The following is a 16,974-nucleotide window of genomic DNA, read 5'->3' as shown; positions in this document are numbered from 1 at the left end:
TCAATCAACCCAGGCCCACCCACCACCCCGATCAAATCACCTGGAATCTCACTTGAAGTGACAGCACCTGCACTCCTGTCGGGCTCTGCCAGACACTGTTGGTTTTCGTGAAGCCCTGTGCGGTTGATCTGTAGGGCAGAGGAACTGTGGGGTGCTGTGGGGTTACACTGTGGGTCTATAGGGCAGAGTGAACAAGATACGAGGTGCTGTGGGACAGCACTGTGTGTCTATGGGGAAGAACAGAGTCACTATGGGGTGCTGTGGGGCACTGCTGTGGATGTATGGGGCAGAGTACAGGAGCTATATGGTGCTGTGGGGCAGTACTGTGGGTGTACAGGTTGTTCAAATGTAGCTACCAATGACTCCACATTAGTTTTCCGCCTTTATCATTTAAAAGGAATTCCAAACAATGTGCTTTTTAAACTAGGATTCAGATTGGGAATAACCGCTGCCTAGCTCACCAAGTAATAGCTGAAATTAAATTTAGTTATTGCTCACGCCTAAATAATTTCATTTCTTTCCACTTTAACAGTTTTATCATTACATTACTACCAGGCGGATTAAGTAGCACACATTATTTTTTACTATAGATATAAACTAATTTGTTACGCAAGAGCAGCACCAAACAGAACACTGTAGCATAATGCAAGTAAGAATGACTAGCATCAAAATCAGCGTCATACGATCAACGCTGAAAGAGCTGTGAAGCCGCAGCTCCTACCGGTTCTGACGTTTGTTTCTTATCGGGCACCTCGGACTGCTTGTGTTTCTTATCTGGCACTTACCTGGCACTTCTGAGCGCTTCGGGTCAAACGGCGTCTCTGCCCCCTGGCCGTCCGCTGCAGTACCCGGGTTTCGCCACAGGGCGGCAGCACTGAGGCGCGCCGCGGCACCGCATTGGGGCGGCCGGCTGCAGTACCGCGCTTTGCCCACAGGACGGCGACACTGAGACCCGCCGCGGCAGCCCCGGCCGAGCGCTCGTGCCGCGTGGCGCGGGAATCCCCAAAAAACAACCCAAAAAACAAACGCCACGACACAAAAAAGCGCACAGACAGCCGCGGCGCGACAGCCGCGCCACCGGGACACAGAATCCGCCGCGCCGCGCCCCGAGCTCCCGCCGAAGCGGCGCCCCGCTCGCCACGCCACCGAGCCTGCAACCGCGCCTTAGCTCTGCTTTTCAACGTCCCCCCGACTGACGGGGGCTGCGCCGCTCCCAGAGGGACCGCCGGACCGGGCACGGGCGCTGCGCCGGAGGGAGACATGGCTCCAGACCGCCAGCCTTCAGCGCACCTGCCCGCAGGGTCACACACACGCCTCCCACCAGCTTCGCCAGCTCGGCGGGGGGGGGAAGCGGAATGGCACCCCGGTCACCCCCGCCGCGGCCGCACTCACCTGCCGCCTCTTTCGCCGCTCCGCTCCGCTCCCCTCGCGCTCTCCCGCCGTCCCGCCGGGCTCCGCGGGCACCGACACCCGCCGCGCCCCGGAGACCCCCGCGGCGGGAGGTCCCCGGCTGTCGCCTCCTTCCCCTCTGCCCTTCTGCCGCCTCCGGGGAGCCTCACGAAGGGCGGCCCGGAGCCGCCTGCCTCCAGATGCCCGGCCGCCGGCCGCAGCGAGCGCTCCGCAGCCGCCCCGGTCCCGTTCGCTCCCGGTTACCGCCGCCCCGCCAACGCCGCGAGGCGCCCGTGGCTTGAGCATGCGCAAGAGGGAGACCGCAGCACCCGCCCCTTGCCGCGTCCCGGTTGGCTGCCTAGGACACGTCAATCACCTCTCTCGCCGCCTATCAGCGCTCGCGCTTTGAGCATGCGCAGGAGGGAGCCCGCAGCACCCGCCCCTTGCCGCGTCCCGGTTGGCTGCCTAGGACACGTCAATCACCTCTCTCGCCGCCTATCAGCGCTCGCGCTTTGAGCATGCGCAGGAGGGAGCCCGCAGCACCCGCCCCCTGCCGCGTCCCGGTTGGCTGCCTAGGACACGTCAATCACCTCTCTCGCCGCCTATCAGCGCTCGCTCTTTGGCGCATGCGCAGTACGGACACTTCAACGCCCGCCCCTCTGGCAATCTGATAGGCGGACAGAGTGCCGACTGACGTGCCTAGCAGCCAACCAGCGCTCCGCCCTCCCACCCCTCCAGCCCTCCCGCGCCAGCAGCCGCCTCTCAAAGCGAAAAACGGCCAAGACCCACACAGCAGCAACGTCGAGTGCAATCTGGCTTCAATTCTGATCGTGCACTTAAAAGCCTCTCTCAGTCCTACCGATGACTGCTCCTTTTTTGGAAGGACAACCTTTCTTACCTGAACATCCTAAATTGAAGACTCCACGGAACAGAACGGGGATTGAGCCACAGGACAACGTGCCATCGATTTACACTAATGGGGGAAAAAAACCCTAGAGGTCAAACCCAAATTTAAAATTGCACGTGTCTTCTCCAAGCAGAATGAGCCTGTGATTCCACAAAAAAAGGAGGGCAAAGAGCAGGCCAGCTTATCAGAGAAAGACAGCTACAGGGAGCAAGACAAGGTGACCGAGAGAGAGGGGGAGAGAGGCAAAAGGGACGGAGAGGCCAAAATGAGCGTTCCACAGCCTCCCCTCCCTCGCCCCGACCCCCGTTTCCCCGTTAACTCCCGCTACCCGCCCCGAGACACCGCGGACGCCTTAGCCAGGCAGGCAGCTGTTCAAACCGGATTGAATCGGCGCGCTCTGATTGGCTGCTTTCCAGCCCACCGCGCCGTCCTCCTATTGGATGCGCCTTCCCGCGGGCCGCGCCCAGGTGCCCGCCTCAGCGTCGGACCTGACTGAGGACTGCGCAATTTGGGCATGCGCACGACGGACACCTCAACGCCCGCCCTCCCGCCATCCTGATTGGCTGCCTACGACCATCAACTGCCATTCTCCCCGCCTATCAGCGCCCCGCCCCTCCAGCCCTCCCGAGCCATCTGATTGGCCCGCTCTGCATCCTCACCTCCCCCCCCTGCTCGCCGTGCGGCTTCCAGCAGCCGCGTCTCAAAGGGAACAAGAAACCGCGCTCCTCTGGCTTTCCGCACCACAAAAAACCCTTCCGTCTTGCATTGCCCTTCGCCAGTACAACTGCACAGCTGGGAACTCGGCAACGGCAAGCAGCCGTCTGACAGACGCACACGCAGAATCTGACCAGGCTGGGGTTTTTGGCTGTCTTACGCACACGGACTTGCACTTCCCTGAGGAAACAAATTCTTCTTGAAGCACAGCCTCTCCCTGGGGAAGAGAAAACGCCCACTCCGCGCTCCCACACACTAGGCAGCCCTGGGGAAACCAGTGAAAGCCAAGACCCACAGCAGCAACGTCGAGTGCAATCTGGCTTCAATTCTGATCACGCACTTAAAAGCCTCTCCCAGTCCTACCAATGACTGCTCCTTTTCTGGAAGGACAAACTGAACGCCCTAAACTGGAGACTGCACGGAACACAACTCCACTGGCAGCCAATTTGCCTCTTCTCCGGCTTCCACGGGGAATATCTTGTAGCGTCCTCCAACTCGCAAACGTTCTTCCTCGGTCCACGGCCCCAGACGCGCAATCTCCTGAGCAGCGAGCGGAATCAACCGCGCGGGATTTTCTTCACGGCACCCAGAAGGCGACGCTGCCAAAAAAGCAGGCCAAAGCGCCTGAACCCGTCTGCCGCCCCTAGCCTGCGGCCAAGAGACCGGGAGCACCCTGCCTGAGGGGCCGGGCACCCCGCAGCTCCGGCCGGCAGGTCTCTCTCCCCTCTGCCCCCCGGCACCGAGGAGGCGCTGCCGCCTCGCCCGTGCCCCCTCGCAGCGGGGCCACCCCGGGAGAGCCGGGGGACCCCGCCTCGCCGCTGCCCCCGGGAAGGGCATGGACGGGCGCGGGTTTGATCCCCCGAGGGAGAGAGAGGCCGGGCTCCCCGCGCTCACCTCGCCGCGGACAGCCCGGCCAACGGCCGCTCCAGCTCCGAGCGGCTCCCGCTCGTTGCCGCCGCGGGTCACTTCGGCTCCGCCTGACGCGGCCCCCGGGCAGCGCGCCCCGTCCGTCTGCCGCAGCTCTGGCTCGTCGAGGCCCCGCCTCCGCAGCTCCCGCTCCCCACGAGCTCTGCGCAGCAGCCCAGGCTTCCCGCGAGGTCACAGATCCGCCGCTGCCAAAAAAAAAAACAGGATTGGGATTAACCCTTCTAAGGAGCCATCGAGGGAGGGATGTCGTTTTCACACAAATGGGGACCTGGCCCCCGTCGCGGGGACGGACACTGACACGCAGAGACCTGACTGCGAACCCTGCGGGTCAAACAGCGGCTCTTCCCACTGGCCGTGCGCTGCAGTACCCGAGTTGCGCCACAGGGCGGCAGCACTGAGGCGCGCCGCGGCACCGCCCTGGGGCGGCCGGCTGCAGCGCCGCGCTTTGCCCGCAGCCTTTCCTTCCTTGTCCACTTTATACAACGGCCTCTGCTCATCACATCTCATCGAGGCTGCTCTACTCGCATTATCAGCGGGCGGTTCCCCAGTCTCTTTCCTGCCAGCTAAAATACCCCCCAACGGGCTCTTTTTCAGAATGACGCTCCTACGCCGTCCTCCCGTTACGCGTCACGCAGAACGACGCGGCTCATCTTGGAACAAAGGCAATAACTAGCAACGCTTACAGCACCGCTCCACGCATAATACTAAAGCCTACCCACCACATACTGCCCTCACAAGCCCCTTGCGCGTTAAAGCCGCGGCAGCTTCTGCTGTAGTTATTGCCGTTCCAGTGCATAGTCAAAAACCACGGCTAAGCCGCGTTCTTTACTTCATTTCATGAGGTTACTTATAACCGTTTAGTTTCTCGCTGACCACACATCGGGGTAGACGGGGCCGCCCCCGGCGCGGGGTAGACGGGGCCGCCCCCGGCGCGGGGTAGACGGGGCCGCCCCCGGCGCGGGGTAGACGGGGCCGCCCCCGGCGCGGGGTAGACGGGGCCGCCCCCGGCGCGGGGTAGACGGGGCCGCCCCCGGCGCGGGGTAGACGGGGCCGCCCCCGGCGCGGGGTAGACGGGGCCGCCCCCGGCGCGGGGTAGACGGGGCCGCCCCCGGCGCGGGGTAGACGGGGCCGCCCCCGGCGCGGGGTAGACGGGGCCGCCCCCGGCGCGGGGTAGACGGGGCCGCCCCCGGCGCGGGGTAGACGGGGCCGCCCCCGGCGCGGGGTAGACGGGGCCGCCCCCGGCGCGGGGTAGACGGGGCCGCCCCCGGCGCGGGGTAGACGGGGCCGCCCCCGGCGCGGGGTAGACGGGGCCGCCCCCGGCGCGGGGTAGACGGGGCCGCCGCCCGCGCCGTCACAGACCCCCATTGCTCGTGACACCTAAGACGGTGAGAAGCAAAAGACCTGTAGCGCCTGGAACGAGTCCCCGGCCCCACGCTCCTCCTCGCCCCTAGCCCGGCTCACCGCAAATGCTCCTCCCAGTCCAAAGGGCCCACAAAAAGCCTGCAAAGCGAGAAGGAAACGCTGAACCCAATCACCGGGCAATACTGGGCTCCTCAACACCCACCGTCGCCTCACCTTCTCGGCTGCCGGCCGGCGTGCGCCTTCGCCCCTCCGAGCTTGTCTGCGGCACCTGCAAAACCAGAGGCACATGCTCAGACGCTGCTCGAAAACACAGCCTGCCCGCAGACGGTCCCATCTCGCCCTCCCTTACCTGGGCCGCTCACCCACCTGGGCGCCCTTGCTTTTGACCACAAAGACCTTCAGCTACTGCCTGTAAAACGTAACCAAAGGACGCTCAGACCTGCACCAGCAACACAGGACCTGAAACCAGCTGCCGCTTCAGCCCAGCGCTCCGTGCTCACCTTGCCCGAGGAGCTGCGCTGCCGATACCCAACTTTCCTCTCTGCTTCACACCTGGGAAACAGAGAAACGACCAAACTTAGCTAGAGCTACACGGCACAGCTTCCCTCTGGCGCCACGCACCGACCCACCTGCTTACGGCACGCGGTTCACCTCCACCATCACTCTTTCATGCCCAGTTGTTCCTCTGCATCTGAAATCAAGTTATTCAGCAAGTCACCCAGCAGCTCATCAACAGCTTGGGCATTCCACCCATCCCTGAATGCACACCTCTGGGCAGAGCAGCCTGAAAGACACTCTGCCTTATGGTCCTGCTGCTTCCTTCTGAAATGCTAGAACTCTACTTCTAGATATGAGATGCTCATTTTAACCCCTGCTAGATAACCAAAGCATCAGTCCTAGGAGGAGAGATTATATCAGCAACTTGTTACACCCCTATACAAACCATAAATTAACACCTCATCTTCATTGCACTCAGGAATTTCAGGAAAACGCAAAGAACCTGGAATTAATTCAATAAATGAAACCTAGTTACAAATATACTTTCGACTACAGCTGGTATTGAAACTTTGCTGCTCCTGAAGGTCCTGCGTCAAACAGGCATCTCCACTTCTCCAAACACAACTGCCCACATAGCTTAAACAGCCCAAAAGCTGCCGACTGCTGAAGGAGCAGCAGAGAACCAGCACCCAAGCAGCACAGGAGCAGCATCAACTCCTGTCCAGGGGCTGGGGCTCAAATACCCTGAGACCCGCCCACTCCTTCCCACAATCCCCTGGGAAAGGGGAGGGATCAATCACCCCAGGCCCCATCCCTTATCAAATCACCTGGACCCTCACTGGAAATGACAGCACCTGCACTCCTGTTGGGCTCTGTCAGACACTGTTGGTTTTTGTGAAGCCCTGTCAAGACCTCTTGGGGTCTGTCAGGCTCTATCAGGCTTCGATGGGCTCTGTAGGGCTCTGTTGAGACCTGTTGGGCTCTGCTGAGCCCGTCAAGATTTCTCAGGCTCTGTTGAGGCCCCCAGGACTCTGTCATACACATTGAGGCTCTATCAGGAACTGACAGGATTTGTCAGGTCCTGACGGGTCCTGTTGGGTTCTGTCAAGCTTTGTCAGGCTCTATGAGGATCCGTCAAACTCTCTCGGGCCCTGTTGGGCTTTGTCAGGCAGTGTCGAGACCTGTCGGACTTTCTCAAGCTCTCTCGGTCCCTGCCTGGCTCTGTTGGTCTTTCCTGAGCTTTGTCTGCCCCTGTCATGCTGTCGGGTACATGGCTCAGCAGGGGAGGGGAAGGAGTTGTAGGTCTGTAGGCCACACCCCCTGCAGGGAGCCCACCAATGGGGGTGGAAGTGTGGGTCAAGGGGGAGGAGCCCAGCTGGGAGGGTAGGGGTGCTTGGAAAGGGGGTGGGGCCTGGTTGGGGCACAGACCTCCGGGAAGGCACGTTGGGGAGAGCTTGGGAGGAGGGTGGGGTGGGCAGTGGCCATAAGCCTAAACCTCACCGTTGCAGTAACCTAAGCCTAACCCTAACACTAAGTCTAACGCTAAACCGAGTATAATCCTAACCCTAACTGTAATCCCAAACCTAACTCTAACCCTAACCAAACCCTGACCCTGACGCTAACCCAAACTTAAGTTTAACCATAACCCTAAACCACAACCTAACCCTAACCTAGGCCTCATCCTAATGCTAAGTCTAATCTTAAAACAACCCGAATCCTACCCCTAACCCTAATCCTAAACCTAACCCTAACCCGAACCCTAACTCTAACCCTAACCCTAACCCTGGCCCTGACCCTGATCCTGACTCTAACGCTGACCATAACCCTAATATATGCTAACCATAAGCCTAAACCTCACCATAGCCGTAACCTAAGCCTAATCGTAACGCTAAGTCTAACGCTAAACCAACTCTAATCCTAACCCTATCTGTAATCCTAACCCTAACCAAACCCTGACCATAACCCTGACCCTAACCCTGACCCTAACCCTAACAAGTTTAACCATAACCCTAACCCTCAACCTAACCCTAACCTAGGCCTAATTGTAATGCTAAGTCTAACCCTAAAACAACCCGAATCCTACCCCTAACCCTAACCGTAACCCTAAACCTAACCCTAACCTGACCCTGACCCTCCCATAGGGCCCCCAGGTCTACCTCCCATAGGGTACGAAAACCGGCGGCTCCTCCGGCTGCGGCAGCAGCAGCGATCGGGGGATGTGGGGGGGGCGGAAAGCGGCGGCTGCTGCGGCCGCGGCAGCAGCGGCGATCGGGGGATGTGGGGGGGGCGGAAAGCGGCGGCTCCTGCGGCCGCGGCAGCAGCAGCGATCGGGGGATGTAGGGGGGGCGGAAAGCGGCGGCTGCTGCGGCCGTGGCAGCAGCAGCGATCGGGGGATGTGGGGGGGGCGGAAAGCGGCGGCTGCTCCGGCCGCGGCAGCAGCAGCGATCGGGGGATGTGGGGGGGGCGGAAAGCGGCGGCTGCTCCGGCCGCGGCAGCAGCGGCGATCGGGGGATGTGGGGGGGGCAGAAAGCGGCGGCTGCTCCGGCCGCGGCAGCAGCGGCGATCGGGGGATGTGGGGGGCGGAAAGCGGCGGCTGCTCCGGCCGCGGCAGCAGCAGCGATCGGGGGATGTGGGGGGCGGAAAGCGGCGGCTGCTCCGGTCGCGGCCAGGACGTGGCTTCACCGGCACCGGGGGCGCGAGACCGCTCGCTGTGGGGCCGGGGGCTCCAGGGGTCCCGCAGCGGCGGCCGTGGGGCGGGATGGGGCGGCTGTGGTGATAACCTGTGGGGCACTTAAGTGGCTGCTGTAGGGGCTCTTCAGAGGCGAGTCTGGAGCTCTTACGGGGCAGGAACAGCGCTGCTATAGCGGTACCTGTGGGGCTGCCATAGGGCTGCCATGGAGTTACTTTGGGGGTCACCTATTGAAGGGGGGGGCGCCCCGCGCGCAGCTGAGTGTGGCCCCACCCACGGGGGTGGGGTCAGTGCTGAGGGGCGGGGACTGGGAGGACACGCCCATTGGGAGGCCCACCTGAGGAAGGGGCAGGGGGTGGAGCCTCCGTGTGTCACGCCCCCATAGGAGGAGCCTCTTGGGGTCGGGAGAGTGACACGCCCGAGGGGGGCGTAGCTTAGGAAGGGAGGGGTGGAGCCGAGATAAGGGTGGGCTCTGTACAGCACGTGCTCTGAGGGGGCGTGGGTTAGCAGGGGCTGAGTTTGGGGGTGGAGCTGTGGGCGGGGCTTCGATGCATCATGCTGCTGGGGGGTGGGCGCGATGAAAGGGGAGGGGTCTGTAAGGGACACGCGCCTCGGGGAGGGCACAGACTGGCAGGGGCGGAGCTTGGACGGGGTGGAGTTGGGGGTGTGGCTTTCTCAGACCACGCCCTTGGAGGGAGAGGCCAAACTGAATAGCACACTGAAAAATTAAAATTAACTGTTGTTAACCACATCGAGTTTGCTGTCTTTTTATTTTAACTCAGAGGTAATTAATACCGGTCATGTTTTTGCACAACCCTAGAAAAGCTGTGCTTAAATTCAGACTGTCATAACTCACTGTTTTCTAATTTTATTTTACATCTAAATATCTTTTACTGTTCTGTTGGAAATCATTACTGCCTGGGAACTTTTTAATACCTCCATTTATAAACAGCCACTATTTAGAGATTCCTTTTTTCCTCTTTTTTTCAAAAAAAAAAAAACCACTAACGTTTTGACTCTATTTGGTTCTGAGCTTTGTTGCCACTCTCATGGTAGCAGTGAATGTGTTTCCTTGTTGCGAAAGGCTTTCCTTGTCCCAGGAAGTTTAAGGTGGGAGTTTTTTACAACTGCTTATTTAAATTTAGCGAAAGCAGCAACACTGTTCTTGTTACAGCTCCATTCCAGTCCTTTCCAGTTGTTTTCATTGTGGTCTGCTAATACCGGCAAAGTCACCTTGCACTGCTGCAAAACATTAACTTCTCCTAAAGCTTCTTTAAATTGGAGTTGGGAAGATTTTTATTACACATAAAGTTTTAATCTTTCTTCTACCTGTCTTCCCCTTTCCCCAACTATAATTTTTGGGTTAACACTAATTGAGCCTTACTGAAATTGATCTCTCAACTTTATAATTTAGATAGTTCTCCCACTTCCTCTTCCGTAGCCTCGGTCACTTGACAACCATCTACCTCGGAAAATAAAACTTGGTGCCTTGTAGCTTTTAAAAGATCACACACAAACACATGTGTCTGTATCATACTTTGTGTTAACATATATGGACTTTGCAGTACAAATTGGTAAGCTATTCTCCTAATCACCAGGAGAAACTTAGAATATCTTCTTTGGAGATGGAGGTAGCTTGCAAGTCGATCTGTTTGATTTTATTACTTCAGTTCGTGTATATTTGTCTGGTGTCTTCAACTTCAGCCATGACAATCTGAAAACTTAGCACGGCATCTGTTTTAACATATTCACATAAGATAACAAGCAGAACCACCTGAAGCAAAGCTAAGCAAGATGCAGTTAACAATAGCAACAGGGTGCAAGTGGGAGCCAGAAATAATGAACAATTGTTATCAATAGTTACCTTAGTTAACCAGGCTGGGATGCTTCCTTCTGTAGGAAGATGTCAGCCGTCTGCTAAACCCATTCAGAGATAACTCTGCCTGTTACCTTTTAGCACTTGTCATTGGCTCCATCTCTAAAACAAATAAACTTTGCTTCATTTCATCTGAGATGCTGGGAAATGTACGCACTGTGGTGGTGGGTTTTTTTCTGTTTTGCTTCCCTCAAAGGAAAGGTCCTAATACGTCACTCACCATCATGCACTACAGGGTTAAAATTTTGGAAACATTAAATAGAACAGTTAAACTTTGGTTGTTAGACAGGTAGGAGCATAAGCTTATACTCACCTGCAACATCTTCCATAAAACATTTGTTTTATTCAGGTTCAGTATTATTATACTATTCACTCTTCTTTCTCAAAACCTCATATAAACATGCTCGACTCCTAGTTTTCTCAATCTTTACCTACAAGATGAGTAACATTTAATGAGCTTCCAGGAACCGTAGGCCATTGTTCGACCAAAACCAGTTCTGTAGGTGAAAGAACAATGTCAACCCTCTGACACAAAGCTAGTAGCACCTAAATTGAGGAACTCCCCTTACAAAAGCTTGTATAGCACTGTCGTTATTATTAGGTAATGCTCAATGAAGTATTACTATCAGAAACAGCACTGATATACTTAAAGTCATTCCAGCGGGTTCACCTCGCTGTCCTCTGTCCAGATGTGTTCATAAGATTGAGTTTGATGACTACATGGTCACAAAAAAAAAAAAAGTACCCTTCATGCCTTAACAAGTTAGTTTACACCGACGGACTTCCATTGGTAAGGAACGCTATTCTGTCAGAATGGCCAGCGCGAGAGTCCCTTCGAATATAATTTCAGTGTGATAAGTACAGTACTTAGCCCAGGATCTTCGCTATAGCTTGTCACCTGTTTGAGACGCTATACGTCCCTTGTCTAGCTCATTTGGGTCACCTGAAGGTTGAAGTTAAGGTTGAAATGAATAAAATACATGCAGAAAGATTTATATGAAAGCACCAGAAGAAATGACAGGAAGATTTTACAAAAAAAATAAAAAATAAAAAAGAATGGTGTGACCTGACAGCACGGTCAGAGTCCTGAAACACACAGACCGGGATAACAAAGGACAGCCCACAACTAAAGACAGCCTGCTCAGAGGAGACCAGAAGACAGGCAGTCAATCAACAACACTGCTTAATGACTCACAGACCTGGGTCCCTGAAGGGTACAAACGGTACCTCCAAAATGAGCCAAATGGTCACCCTGCAAAAACAACTCAGGAACCATGATGATGATTTCAAATCTGGCACACTTTGTCCCCTGTTTCACCACAAACAGTGCTGGGTGGGCTAGCCAGACATGCCCATCTTCATCTTCGTAAAAATATGAGTATGGAAAACAAGTATGAAAGAGTGACTGAACGAAATCCATAGGAGAATGAGCATGAGCAACTTAACTCAGTTTTGTTTAAAATAAAATCACCTTCTCCTTCTACACAGTCTCACATTTACCTTTGCTGTATTCATTTTACATCAGCAGCTGCTCCCAACTGATTATTTAAAAATTTAAATAAAACCTGACAGAGTGTGGTTACAGAAGCATGTAAAGGAGAGTGAGCTATTAAGAGAAGTGAGGACACAGCAAGCTTGAAATAGCTTGCCTTTTTGAGGCAACACTTTTTTCACCCTTTTGCCCAAAGGAAGAGACTTGACACACTTCCAGTTTCTGCTATTACACCAATAACTTCTTATTTCACAGTTCAGAAAGAAGAAATAACTGTTACAACAAGTTAGGAAATGTCCTAAACATTTTTGCGTTTTTGTACAGTGACACATGCACAACTGTGCTAATATGAGCAACCCAAACAGAAGCAGGGCCAGTAAAATGTACATTTCTGTTTACCTGGATATGTCAAGGCTTAGAAAACAGTTTTCAGATGTAAAACAATAACTGCAGTTTAAAAAGACCTGCAGATTTCATGGCTTCTCAGAATACTACTGGTTATTTTAAACTGAATGGGAAGAAAAAAGCCAGAATCAATTGCAGAATCATTTGCAATACTCAGGGTTGGTATTGTTAATACCAACAGCGGTAGTTTAAAAATTGTCGGATATTTTGTAATAGTGACCCGTTCTTTCCCTATGTAGCCACTGAGTCATGCCAATGGTTATTCTGCTAAACACAAAGGATAAATTGCCACAGCATCATTTATTAGGAGTTTATTTGCTTGAAACAATTTCCAAAGGGAAATATTATTCCAATATTTCTGTCATAAAAGACGTTATTAAATAGGACAAAGGGCTGACAGTATGTGCTGGGTCAGACTTGGCATATCACTGTTCACTACAGATACTACTTCAAAAGAATTATTTTTTTAAAGTGTTCACGGGAAGCTGATGGTGTTATGGATGTCCTTGCTACTAAATTATTATGTTTCCAGGGACACAAAATGGACAATATCAAAGCCATAATGTTTGCAAATAAGAACATGTTACACCTACGTCCCTTCCCCTTGAAAGAATTAAAAGTGGCTTCAGATTTTCAAAGGTAAATCCTGTCCAAAACAATAAGTTCATACTGTTGAACCACTTCAGCTTACAAATGACAGCAGCTACCATCCTCTCACAGTGGAAAGCACCTGCCCTCTCACACAGCTAGAGAAGTTTCATTTGCCTCCTCTATAAAAAGAAACAAACAAGGCAGCTTCTTTCATGTTTTAAGGCTTCTTTAAATCTGCAGTGAGACTCGCTTAACTCTCTAAAATGCAAATACAGGCTGATCTAGTGCCTTGGAAGTAATCCTGAGAAAGCCCCTTGATTTGATGGTTGTGTTTCTTGCTCGCCAGTCTCTCCCCAAATCTTGTTTGCTCTCTTGACGCCAGTCAGACTCCTAGATTAAGTCATTTGGGAAATGAATGAATTATATGCTCTGTTTTACTAACAGTCATACATTCCCAGCTGACTGGATGCTTTACTGCTGGAGGAACTCCAAACAAGGACAGGACGGCCTCAAAGCAAAGATGCCATATTGGTGGCCAGAAATTTCTTCATTCTGATTTGAAACTGAGAAAAGGTGTGTGGCTGTGAGTAAAGATGAACTACAGAGGCAGCACCTGTGTACAGCGCTAGATTCTGCAGAACAGATCTGGCTGTTTTAGGGTAATGCTACACCAGTGACTGGGGAGAAAAAGCCTCTCAAAACCATGATACGGTGTTTGTAGCACAGTATACTGTGGGCAGGACCTGCTCCTTGGCACTCACAGATTCCGAAGAATTCTTTCAGAGACAGCGTCAGACACAGTCATCCACTACGGAATAGACAGTGAACTCCTAACTATCTACCTGCAGTCCTTCTAAGCGCCTGTCTGCCTCTGCCGTGAGAAAACAGAATAAGGAAAGGGACGCACGGCAGAGCTGCTGGGAGCGCAAAGGAGAAGAGGGACTGCCGGAGTGACGGGGCGGTAACCCCCGCACCCGGGACAGGCGGCCCCTTCTCCCGCAGCGGTGCGTCCTGCCTGCCGCTCTGACGACTGTTGGGACGTTCGTGCACTCCAGCACAAAAGAAAAAGAAAAAAGAAAAGGGAAGACATCTTGCTGCTTCCTCAGCAGCCCCTGACACTTGTCCCTTGTCCCCTGTCCCTTGTCCCCCGACCCGTGTCCCTTGTTCCCGTCAGTTTCCTACTCTTCCGACCATTAGAGCTGGACCTCAAGTCCAGCTCTCATCAGTCAGCTGCCAAAGGAGCTGACAAGTTGTGGAACATTACCTACAACATCCTAGTTATGCACAGCCACAGTGTATAGTGCTACATGATTTCCTGCTAAAAGGAGAAAACGTCTAGCTATGAGTCAAAGGATTTGTGGACAGAGATGCAAGAACTTAGTTCCAGATGAAGTACTGTTTTAAATTCTTAGGACAAATTCAGCATTGCCAAAATACCAATGCCATCCTAGCGGCACTGCTGCTGTAGCAGTAATGGTCCAAGGTCACACAACAAACAAGATTCGCAGGGTGAAACAGTCACTTATTAGGCCAGCAGATGCGACTGGAAAGCATAAAAAAGCTAGAGGCACGTGAGATTTCTTATGCTAGGTCTTACTAATTCTATTTTAGAGAGCATGTTGGATCTCAGTACAGGAATTGAAATACAGTATTTATATATATGCTGATGATGTACTTTTTTACTCACCATGTCATCACTTCTCTTGCTTGCTTGATTCGGTCTTTGATTCTCTTAAAACTTCATTTCCTTTGTCCCAGATCTTTTCTCTCTCTCTTACTCTAGCCCTGCCAATCGTCCCCAGGCTAGAGATGCCCCCAATACCTCCTCCTGTCACTTAATGGTATTTCCTCAAACTTCATTCTCCCCCCTTCCTCAGTTCTACTCTTCTTGCACTTTAATAAATACCTGACCATCATTCCGGTTGAGTTTTCTCCATCTTTGGCTCAGCTCTTGTTTCCTTCATTTCTGTCACATTTTTTCCTCTTGTAGGGGAATACTTCTTCCATGAAAAAAATACCAGAAGGTGTGGTTTTCCTCTTCCCCTTAGCTGTACTTCTGCCTAACCTTCCATCTTTAATTTCTCTATTCTCTTTTGTCTCAGACGTATTAATTTTTCGTATTGCTATCCACTTCCCACTGTGCTCCATCACAATACCCAGTCTCCTTAATTCTGCTTCTCAGTCTTCCACGCTTGTTGGTTTCTTTCTAATAATAATATTCTCTTCCATCTCAAATTATTGATTCTGCTTGCCTTTACATCTGTTGCAGCATTTTCCTTGTGGTTATCAGCTCACTGAGCATGCTATTTACAAGACCCTTGCAAGTTCATTTCATACATTCCAGTCCTATTCTTTCTTCTTAAGGATTCCACTCATCAGATTGTTCTGAAGCTTCTCTTTGCAACATTTCCAATCTGCCCATTTTTATCCATCTACACAGATAAAGATATTTTCCAGGGTCCTGTTATTTTGTATCTCTTTATGACACTGTTCCTTTGCACAGGATGAACAAATGCAGTCTCGTGGGATGAGCTAAGCAGATGTTTATCTAACAAACAAAAAAGCAAACAAAAATTGCGTTAATAAATAACAGATCAGGAAATACAAAAAGTCATTGTCACTATTTTGTTGATGGCATTCTCCCTGCTGCACCATGTTTGGTTCTTTTTGCTTTATACCAAAAAGTATACAGAATAAATTGAATTAGTTTCAGAAATGCATAACATATTCAAACTAAGATATCAGCATGCAAAGAGACTGAAAGGTCTGACATTTTAAAATTTGGAGTATTACAAAATCGTATCGTAAGACATGATATTATAGAGGAATACAAAGCACCGAAAAATAAAGTGAAGCAGAAGCATGGGTACTTTTTAACCCACAATGTAAGAACTAGTGGATCTTAAATGAGGAAAGGAAATGTTTAGCACACTATTTACACAACTCACAATTAGCGTGTGAAACTAATCACTCTAAGGTACCAGGAAAAAAAATAATGTATTCTGAAAAGGAGGCAGCTTTTCTTTGCACAAGAAAAATACATTATTATTTTCAGGCCACCTATGTAAATTCCTTCTTTCGGGGAGCGAGTACTCCAGTGACTGATGGTAGAATAGATTTTCCCTACACCAGATGCTCAGGAAAGGCTGCTGTGGGGCTTGCTGGAAAAAAATATTAACATTTTTACAACACACCCAGAGGGTCTAGCTGAGTACTTTTCTTCACTGCCAACATTTTTACTTTATGCTTCACTTCAGCATCTTTAGTCAGCTGGCCTCCTCTTTCCATAATCACTCTTCACCTTTTTAAAAAGTCATAATCATATCTCTGCAGTTGCCTGTTTTAGACTGATTCAAAGTGATCCTTCTAACTTTTTTTTATATTTCCATTTTCTGTATTCTGGACATTATCCAGCTGCAGTTAGCCCAGGACTAGCACAGTACTTCAGCTGAAGTCTTACTAACAGCAGAAAGAGCGTATTTAACAAACATCAAAGATCCAAGGCAGCTTTTAGTGGTGCTTCAGTCACTATGCTGTTCCAGTTTGACAGTGATCCACTGAAAGAATGCAGCACGTGGTTTTTTACAACAAGTTAATGCAGTTAACTAATAGAAATCTTCTATAATCAGTGTTTCAAAAGTGTACTTATGAAGATACCGTGTGGGATCTTGTTGCAAATTAAAGTCAGTGTGTATGATAGCTGCTGATTTTTACTTGTCCTCTGATGTACTGATCTGTCAAGGAAATACAATAAGATGGGGTTGACTGACTTCTTGGCAACTCCATGCTAGCTGCTAATCATCTTGTAGATGCTAACAGGTTTATGTATTTCAGTATTTTCCAGAAATTGACATCAAACTAGTTGTTGTCAACTATATTTTCTCAGCTCTTTCTCATGCCTCTTACTCAATTTTATACATAGATATTCTGCTTGCCTATTTCTGATCTTATAAAATTTCCATCCCTCAAGTTCTTCAAGATAAGTACCAACATTCCTGAGATTGCTTCAGTCTCTTCTCCTCACTGTAGATAAGTGAAATTAAGTAATAATAAAATGAGACAAAATACCTTATTCACATCTGTGTAAGTGTAAGGAAATAGAACTCCTGCATGGTGAGGAGGGG

At 51.7% G+C, this 16,974-nt stretch overlaps 1 long non-coding RNA gene across 1 annotated transcript; it reads right to left on the bottom strand.

Annotated features, from left to right (window-relative positions):
• Positions 1-5,670: 5,670 nt before the first annotated feature.
• On the bottom strand, positions 5,671-5,989 carry LOC308046518. Its single transcript, XR_013922903.1, has 3 exons — positions 5,929-5,989; positions 5,800-5,851; positions 5,671-5,708 (listed from the first exon to the last, which is right to left on the bottom strand). It is a non-coding gene; the product is annotated as an uncharacterized lncRNA (long non-coding RNA).
• Between the last annotated feature and the right edge of the window lie 10,985 nt (positions 5,990-16,974).

The sequence above is a fragment of the Nesoenas mayeri genome (genome assembly GCF_963082525.1).
Source record: "Nesoenas mayeri genome assembly, chromosome: 16".
NCBI lineage: Eukaryota > Metazoa > Chordata > Aves > Columbiformes > Columbidae > Nesoenas > Nesoenas mayeri.
The sequence above is the reverse complement of the archived record's forward strand: the minus strand, read 5'-3'. Positions and strand labels throughout refer to the sequence as shown.